Here is a 10,480-nt window from a genome sequence, read left to right on the forward strand (position 1 = left end):
CTGGGGCAGCGGAGAATTTCCTAGACAAAGAATTCTCTGCAAAACATCTCCTGCCCTTAAGACATAAAGAGAAACCTATAGCAGTCGAGGCCATTGATGGAAGGCCTCTTACCCAGCCTTTCATCACACACGAAACTCTGCCAATCACTGTTTCAGTGGGTATTCTCCACTCTGAAGAAATGACCTTTCAAATCATATCTTCACCTACAGTTCCGATAATACTCGCTTTCCCTTGGCTCCTGAAACACAATCCACGTTTGGATTGGATTGAAGGAGAGATTGTGAGTTGGGGTGAGAGATGCAAAGGTGTTTGCTTTAAGCAAATCCCACAACCTATTGGTACCATTAATGTTCCTGTTGCACCTCCCTTGACCACACAAATTCCACCGCAGTATATGGATTTGAAAGAGGTATTTAACAAGGTCCAGTCAGAAGGGTTACCTCCTCATAGACCTTATGACTGTACCATAAACTTATTACCAGGGACTATGCCTCCCAAGGGAGGAGTCTATGCCTTGTCCCCCCAGGAAAATCTTTGTTTGGAGGAATATATTAAGGATGCTCTCAGAAAGGGTCATATCCGTAGGTCCTCCTCACCAGCCGGGGCTGGATTCTTCTTTGTCTCTAAAAAAGAAGGAGACCTACGTCCCTGTATTGATTATAGGGGTTTGAATAGGATTACCATAAAAAATGCCTACCCTAGTCCCCTTATATCAGAGCTGTTTGACAGATTGAAGGGAGCTCGAGTCTTTACCAAGCTCGATCTCCGAAGTGCATACAATCTAGTCAGGATTAAGGACGGTCACGAATGGATGACCGCATTTAACACCAGAATGGGACATTACGAATACCTGGTTATGCCGTTTGGATTATGTAACGCTCCAGCGGTATTCCAGGATTTTATTAACGATGTCCGAAGAAAGTACCTTCACATGTTCGTTCTAGTGTACTTGGACGACATTCTCATCTATTCCCCAGACCTAGAGACACATCACGAACATGTGAGAATTGTACTGAAAACTCTGTTACAGAACGGCCTTTACTGTAAACTGGAGAAATGCCAGTTTGACCAAACGGAGATACAATTCCTTGGATACATTATATCTCCGTCTGGTTTCCAGATGGATCCCCGCAAACTGGAGGCAGTCTTACAGTGGCCATTACCCAAGGGCCTTAAAGCCACTCAACGCTTTATAGGTTTTGCGAATTACTACCGCAAATTCATAAAGGGATTTTCCTCCGTGATTTCCCCTATAACCAATTTAACCAAAAAAGGAGCAAATTGTATTTCTTGGCCCAAAGAAGCAAGAGAGGCATTTGAACTGTTAAAATCTTTATTTTCTTCAGCACCTGTCCTGACCCATCCTGATCCAACCAAACCATTTATCCTAGAGGTGGATGCATCAGAGACAGGAGTTGGAGCCATTCTGTCTCAAAGAGAAAGTCCTGATACACCTTTACATCCCTGTGGATTTTACTCTCGCAAACTCACACCTGCAGAGAAGAATTATGACATAGGGAATAGGGAACTTTTGGCCATTGTACTTGCCCTTAAGGAATGGAGGCATCTCTTGGAAGGTTCCAAAGAGCCACTTTTGATCTTTACTGATCATAAGAATTTGGCTTATATTGGGGACGCTAAGAGACTGTCCTCTCGTCAGGCTAGATGGTCATTGTTCCTCTCTCGATTCAATTTCATAATTACGTACAGGCCTGGTACTAAAAACACCAAGGCAGATGCGCTTTCTAGGCAGTTTGAGACAGATGAAGTTCCAGAACAGGTGATATATCCTATTATACCTCCTGAATGCCTCATTGCCACTACAGTTTCCGAAGTGTCTTCTCCACTCTTCTGTGCCATAATAGCAGATCAAACTCAGGCACCTGTGGGAAAACCTCCGGACAAACTGTATGTGTCACCTCAGTTTCGAAAGAAGGTACTAGATTTGTTCCATGACAACCTCACAGCAGGTCATCCTGGAGTCCATAAAACTCTCTCTGCCATCTCCCGGAGGTTTTGGTGGCCTGCTCTTAGAAACGATATCAAAGAATATGTTGGGGCATGTCAAATATGTGCCGTTTCTAAAGTTCCTCCTAGATCGCCTCCTGGACTGTTACAACCACTGCCCATACCTAGTGCTCCTTGGACCCACTTAACCATGGATTTCATTGTGGATCTACCCAGTTCAAACGGGTTTAATACAGTCCTCATGGTTATTGATAGATTCACAAAGATGGCACATTTTGTCCCCCTTAAAAAATTACCATCTGCTCAAGATCTAGTTCAAATATTCTTGAGAGAGATCTTTCGGTTGCACGGTGTACCCAAAAGCATAGTATCTGACAGAGGTACCCAGTTTGTTTCTAGGTTTTGGCGTTCCTTTTGTAAGCAATTGGGCATCGAACTCTCCTTTTCGTCGGCGTATCACCCTCAAACAAATGGAGCAGCAGAGAGGGCGAATCAGTCTTTAGAAGCCTATTTACGTTGCTTTATAAATGCCAATCAGTCTAACTGGTGTGAGCTCTTACCCATGGCTGAGTTCGCCAGGAACAACGCCACTCATGAATCTTCTAATCATAGTCCATTCTTTGTAAATCAGGGTTATCACCCCGCTGTTTTTCCTTCTGAATTCTCAGACACGGAAATTCCTGCCTTGAACACCCGTTTAGAATCAATTCATGATACCTGGGATTCCGTCCATTCAGCTCTGCAAAAAGCTTCATTACGAGCAAAGGCCCAAGCTGACAAAAAACGGGGCGCTAATCCTGTATATCTTCCAGTTGACAGGGTGTGGCTCTCCACTAAACATATCAAACTTAAGGTCCCGTCCATGAAATTTGCCCCTCGGTACATAGGTCCCTTTCGAGTTACCCAACGTATCAATCCAGTGACCTATTCTTTGGCACTACCGGCTCATATGAGAATCGCGAATACTTTCCATGTGTCTCTGCTCAAGCCCCTTACTTGCAATCGCTACACCAGGTTATCCACTCCTCCTCCGCCCTTGGTAGTGGGTGATCAAGAAGAATATGAAGTCCGTTCTATCATGGACTCCAAATTATCCAGAGGTGTCTTGTCCTATCTCGTTGACTGGAAGGGTTATGGTCCCGAGGAACGTTGTTGGGTTCCTGCTGACCGGGTCCATGCGCCCCGTCTTATCCGGTCATTTCACAACCGCTTTCCTCTTAAGCTGGGTCCTTCCCGCCCGGTGCGCGGTCTTCGAGTGGGGGGTACTGTTGCGGTCACCGGCCCGCCGAGCCTCACGGGCACGACCGCACCGACCACACGAGCTTACCTGCTCGTCGGCGAGCCGGGAACCGCGCACGTAGTTCTTCCGGGCATCACGCCCGAATCCAATATGGCGCCGACCACGTGGTCGCGTCTATGGATAGCCCCGCCCCCGAGAATTATACTAACGTGTGCGTGACATCACGACGTCAACGAACACGCACGTTCTGGGGTCAGAGGTCGCCCTCTGACCAATCATAGCTTAGAGAGGGGTATTTAAACCCCTAATTCACCCCAGTACTTTGCCATGTCGTGGTTTCAGTTTCCTGGTTTCCTGAAAGTGCTATTCTCGTGTTTCTGATTTCCTGGTATCCTGATCCTTGGCGTTTCCCTGGTTATTCTGATCTCTGGTTTCCCTGACTTGGCTTGTCTTATCGGTATTGAGTATTTTCTGGCTTCCTTGACCTCGGCTTTCCCTTTGACCATTCTCTGTCTCTAGCGTATTAGTCCGGCCATTCTAAGGTCCGGTTTACGCTCTATCCTGTTATTTTCCTTTTCTTACTTATGTATATGTTTACATAGTTTCTGCGTGCTGGACCACATTACTAGTCGTGACATTACGACATGGCCATGGATCCTGCAGAACTATGCAAACATATGATCGCCTGTGAAAATAGGGTGGAGGATATGGACCACAGGTTAGACCAATTTGCCCAGGCATTTCAGACCTTGCTCCAGAGGACTGCCTATTTAGAGGTCCCTCCTGTACCACCTGTGGTTCCGCCACCTGTAGTGGTTCCCGTACCACATAAACCACCGTCCATAACCTTGTCACCGCCCCCTCGCTATGGAGGTGATTCTAAGGAATTCAGAGGTTTTTTAAACCAAATTGAATACCACTTTGAGGCCTCCCCAGGTTCATTCCCAACAGATAGATCTAAAATAGGCTATCTGATGAACCAATTAACTGGAAAAGCCTTGACCTGGGCTAACCCCTTATGGGAAAGTGGTGACGCAGTAGCCCGTGATTACAGTACCTTTCTTACGGCCTATAAGGCTACGTTTGAACCTAAAGGCAGGGAGAAGAACGCTGCCAAAGCCCTTATGAGAATCAAGCAAGGCAGTCGTTCTGTAGCCGATTATGCAATAGAGTTCAGGACATTAGCGTCTGAGGTTGATTGGACCAATAGTGGTCTGGTGGCTGCTTTCTCAGAAGGTCTAGCTGAGAGTATACAAGATGAGACTGCAGCTAGAGACCTTCCGGTTAATCTTAATGAGTTTATTGCCTACATGATAGACATTGATAACCGTCTCAGAGAGAGAGAGAGAAACAAACAACGTAAAAGACGTTCTAATTTGTCCATAGCTCCTCGTTTCTCTAACCCAGTGGTGAGTAGCCAAACGCCTCTTCCAGAACCTAAACCCATGCAATTGGGTAGCGCTAAACTCACTGAGGCAGAGAGACAACACAGACGTAACGAGGGGTTATGTATAAATTGTGGCAAGAAGGGACATCTAAGATCGTCATGCCCGGTTCGGCCGGAAAACTTGCACACCTAAGGCACGTACGGGGACCGACCTTAGGTGTGATGTATATGTCCCCTAAATTGACTAAGTACCGTTTCCTTGTCAAAGTAACCTTATCTTTCAAGAACACTACTGATCAGTGTGAGGCTATGATTGACTCTGGGGCAGCGGAGAATTTCCTAGACAAAGAATTCTCTGCAAAACATCTCCTGCCCTTAAGACATAAAGAGAAACCTATAGCAGTCGAGGCCATTGATGGAAGGCCTCTTACCCAGCCTTTCATCCCACACGAAACTCTGCCAATCACTGTTTCAGTGGGTATTCTCCACTCTGAAGAAATGACCTTTCAAATCATATCTTCACCTACAGTTCCGATAATACTCGCTTTCCCTTGGCTCCTGAAACACAATCCACGTTTGGATTGGATTGAAGGAGAGATTGTGAGTTGGGGTGAGAGATGCAAAGGTGTTTGCTTTAAGCAAATCCCACAACCTATTGGTACCATTAATGTTCCTGTTGCACCTCCCTTGACCACACAAATTCCACCGCAGTATATGGATTTGAAAGAGGTATTTAACAAGGTCCAGTCAGAAGGGTTACCTCCTCATAGACCTTATGACTGTACCATAAACTTATTACCAGGGACTATGCCTCCCAAGGGAGGAGTCTATGCCTTGTCCCCCCAGGAAAATCTTTGTTTGGAGGAATATATTAAGGATGCTCTCAGAAAGGGTCATATCCGTAGGTCCTCCTCACCAGCCGGGGCTGGATTCTTCTTTGTCTCTAAAAAAGAAGGAGACCTACGTCCCTGTATTGATTATAGGGGTTTGAATAGGATTACCATAAAAAATGCCTACCCTAGTCCCCTTATATCAGAGCTGTTTGACAGATTGAAGGGAGCTCGAGTCTTTACCAAGCTCGATCTCCGAAGTGCATACAATCTAGTCAGGATTAAGGACGGTCACGAATGGATGACCGCATTTAACACCAGAATGGGACATTACGAATACCTGGTTATGCCGTTTGGATTATGTAACGCTCCAGCGGTATTCCAGGATTTTATTAACGATGTCCGAAGAAAGTACCTTCACATGTTCGTTCTAGTGTACTTGGACGACATTCTCATCTATTCCCCAGACCTAGAGACACATCACGAACATGTGAGAATTGTACTGAAAACTCTGTTACAGAACGGCCTTTACTGTAAACTGGAGAAATGCCAGTTTGACCAAACGGAGATACAATTCCTTGGATACATTATATCTCCGTCTGGTTTCCAGATGGATCCCCGCAAACTGGAGGCAGTCTTACAGTGGCCATTACCCAAGGGCCTTAAAGCCACTCAACGCTTTATAGGTTTTGCGAATTACTACCGCAAATTCATAAAGGGATTTTCCTCCGTGATTTCCCCTATAACCAATTTAACCAAAAAAGGAGCAAATTGTATATCTTGGCCCAAAGAAGCAAGAGAGGCATTTGAACTGTTAAAATCTTTATTTTCTTCAGCACCTGTCCTGACCCATCCTGATCCAACCAAACCATTTATCCTAGAGGTGGATGCATCAGAGACAGGAGTTGGAGCCATTCTGTCTCAAAGAGAAAGTCCTGATACACCTTTACATCCCTGTGGATTTTACTCTCGCAAACTCACACCTGCAGAGAAGAATTATGACATAGGGAATAGGGAACTTTTGGCCATTGTACTTGCCCTTAAGGAATGGAGGCATCTCTTGGAAGGTTCCAAAGAGCCACTTTTGATCTTTACTGATCATAAGAATTTGGCTTATATTGGGGACGCTAAGAGACTGTCCTCTCGTCAGGCTAGATGGTCATTGTTCCTCTCTCGATTCAATTTCATAATTACGTACAGGCCTGGTACTAAAAACACCAAGGCAGATGCGCTTTCTAGGCAGTTTGAGACAGATGAAGTTCCAGAACAGGTGATATATCCTATTATACCTCCTGAATGCCTCATTGCCACTACAGTTTCCGAAGTGTCTTCTCCACTCTTCTGTGCCATAATAGCAGATCAAACTCAGGCACCTGTGGGAAAACCTCCCGACAAACTGTATGTGTCACCTCAGTTTCGAAAGAAGGTACTAGATTTGTTCCATGACAACCTCACAGCAGGCCATCCTGGAGTCCATAAAACTCTCTCTGCCATCTCCCGGAGGTTTTGGTGGCCTGCTCTTAGAAACGATATCAAAGAATATGTTGGGGCATGTCAAATATGTGCCGTTTCTAAAGTTCCTCCTAGATCGCCTCCTGGACTGTTACAACCACTGCCCATACCTAGTGCTCCTTGGACCCACTTAACCATGGATTTCATTGTGGATCTACCCAGTTCAAACGGGTTTAATACAGTCCTCATGGTTATCGATAGATTCACAAAGATGGCACATTTTGTCCCCCTTAAAAAATTACCATCTGCTCAAGATCTAGTTCAAATATTCTTGAGAGAGATCTTTCGGTTGCACGGTGTACCCAAAAGCATAGTATCTGACAGAGGTACCCAGTTTGTTTCTAGGTTTTGGCGTTCCTTTTGTAAGCAATTGGGCATCGAACTCTCCTTTTCGTCGGTGTATCACCCTCAAACAAATGGAGCAGCAGAGAGGGCGAATCAGTCTTTAGAAGCCTATTTACGTTGCTTTATAAATGCCAATCAGTCTAACTGGTGTGAGCTCTTACCCATGGCTGAGTTCGCCAGGAACAACGCCACTCATGAATCTTCTAATCATAGTCCATTCTTTGTAAATCAGGGTTATCACCCCGCTGTTTTTCCTTCTGAATTCTCAGACACGGAAATTCCTGCCTTGAACACCCGTTTAGAATCAATTCATGATACCTGGGATTCCGTCCATTCAGCTCTGCAAAAAGCTTCATTACGAGCAAAGGCCCAAGCTGACAAAAAACGGGGCGCTAATCCTGTATATCTTCCAGGTGACAGGGTGTGGCTCTCCACTAAACATATCAAACTTAAGGTCCCGTCCATGAAATTTGCCCCTCGGTACATAGGTCCCTTTCGAGTTACCCAACGTATCAATCCAGTGACCTATTCTTTGGCACTACCGGCTCATATGAGAATCGCGAATACTTTCCATGTGTCTCTGCTCAAGCCCCTTACTTGCAATCGCTACACCAGGTTATCCACTCCTCCTCCGCCCTTGGTAGTGGGTGATCAAGAAGAATATGAAGTCCGTTCTATCATGGACTCCAAATTATCCAGAGGTGTCTTGTCCTATCTCGTTGACTGGAAGGGTTATGGTCCCGAGGAACGTTGTTGGGTTCCTGCTGACCGGGTCCATGCGCCCCGTCTTATCCGGTCATTTCACAACCGCTTTCCTCTTAAGCTGGGTCCTTCCCGCCCGGTGCGCGGTCTTCGAGTGGGGGGTACTGTTGCGGTCACCGGCCCGCCGAGCCTCACGGGCACGACCGCACCGACCACACGAGCTTACCTGCTCGTCGGCGAGCCGGGAACCGCGCACGTAGTTCTTCCGGGCATCACGCCCGAATCCAATATGGCGCCGACCACGTGGTCGCGTCTATGGATAGCCCCGCCCCCGAGAATTATACTAACGTGTGCGTGACATCACGACGTCAACGAACACGCACGTTCTGGGGTCAGAGGTCGCCCTCTGACCAATCATAGCTTAGAGAGGGGTATTTAAACCCCTAATTCACCCCAGTACTTTGCCATGTCGTGGTTTCAGTTTCCTGGTTTCCTGAAAGTGCTATTCTCGTGTTTCTGATTTCCTGGTATCCTGATCCTTGGCGTTTCCCTGGTTATTCTGATCTCTGGTTTCCCTGACTTGGCTTGTCTTATCGGTATTGAGTATTTTCTGGCTTCCTTGACCTCGGCTTTCCCTTTGACCATTCTCTGTCTCTAGCGTATTAGTCCGGCCATTCTAAGGTCCGGTTTACGCTCTATCCTGTTATTTTCCTTTTCTTACTTATGTATATGTTTACATAGTTTCTGCGTGCTGGACCACATTACTAGTCGTGACACTAAGATTACCATCAACACTTGGGATACTGTGTTTAAGGTAGTTGTCCCTTTCTCTGGGTGGTCACGAGTAATGTCTATATTAAAACTAGATTTTTCTGATTTAGATTTGGATAAGTGGCACTCGAAATCAATTCAAAATTTAAATTACTTTTTCTTAGGTAATTCTTTAATATCTTTTATAAAACTTCAAGATAAATTCGACCTAGAAGATAATATGCAATTAGAACACAAATTATTTATTAATAAAATAAAAGATAAATTTTTCTTTCAAAATTTAGATCAAAATGATACAGAAAGTGCATTATCTGATCTGGAAAAAACATACTTACATCACCCTAATAAACGCGGTACTATATCTCAATGTTACTCTAATCTAATACCCAAACCAAGATTAAAAGATGATTATGTGCTTGCATGGGAAAAAGATATGGGAGCTTGTCTGTCACTCTGAAAGCCATGGGCCTAGTACCATACATGCTCATGTTGATCCTTTATTTTCTATGGCTACTGTGAGAGTTTACAGTAATGGCGTGTTTACGGCACAATTTGCCCTCAAACCTTTACTGCAGGCCATCAGGGATAAACCAGCAGGAGGTAGAACAAGACCACCAGAAGGCTGATATTCTTTGTCTCATCCTCAGAAACATCACTAACAGTCATCTTATCAGAATTCAGGTCAGGACATATAATACATTACTCAACATGAAAATTAACTTCCAAATCCAACATCTTAAATGTCTTTTTGCCAAGGGTACACACCAACCTGATCAGTTTTTTTTCAATGTAGTGATATGATAATCAAATACCTGAGCATCTGGCCCACTAAAGACCTATTGTCTTACTGTTCATATCAAACCAACTTCCACACACTGCTTAATACCTGCTTAAAATAATTTCATGGATAGAGCGCCACCACACATCTTCCAGCTTGGGTAGGTGGGGTGATTAAGATGAATGTACTGCCAAGGTTGTTCTACCATTCCCCAGCACTGTTGATAGAGATATCAAGTGCCTTCTTCACTTCACTAAACAAAACCCTGAGGTACAGAAATCATGGGAGTCTGTGGAAAATTATCACATGGGCAGATCAGATCAGTTTTTGTTTTGTAGTGGATAAACCCCCACTTAAGCAGATCCCCAATTTCATAAAGGCTACCATGAAGATATGGCACTCTAAAGCGCCTAAACTAGGCCTATGCCCATTCACCACCCCCTGTCCCTCCCCCCTCCCCCCGCTCCCATTGGCCTTCAATTTAGACTTCAAGTTGACTACTGAGATAGGTGCTCTGTTCTGCCTGTTCCAGTCAGTACATGGAAAGTTAATTCCATTCAGACATTCCAGGAATGGACACCACCTACCTTCATGGCCCATTTTACTCAACTATGTAAATGATCAGACTGATACCTAAGCACTTTTGAGACCACCTCTACCTCACGTGGTCTCTTATCTATGAACAACCCTCCCAAACCACCCTTTTTATAAATGGGAACAAGCATTGTGGGAAACCTTCTCCAGGACCTAGTGTGATATGGTTCATCACTGCTTGATAGCCAGCAATATTTACAAATTACCAAAACTAGTATAAAACACCTGAGAGCCTATGGGCAATAAATCTAAGGCTAGATGATTTGTTTTGGAGATGTGGGAGCCTCCTGGTTTCCTTCATATATATCTAGTAGGAATACCGTGACATTGGACCCTTCTGGAAAGAGTATTG

The sequence above is a fragment of the Pelobates fuscus genome, chromosome 3 (genome assembly GCF_036172605.1).
Source record: "Pelobates fuscus isolate aPelFus1 chromosome 3, aPelFus1.pri, whole genome shotgun sequence".
Classification (NCBI taxonomy): domain Eukaryota; kingdom Metazoa; phylum Chordata; class Amphibia; order Anura; family Pelobatidae; genus Pelobates; species Pelobates fuscus.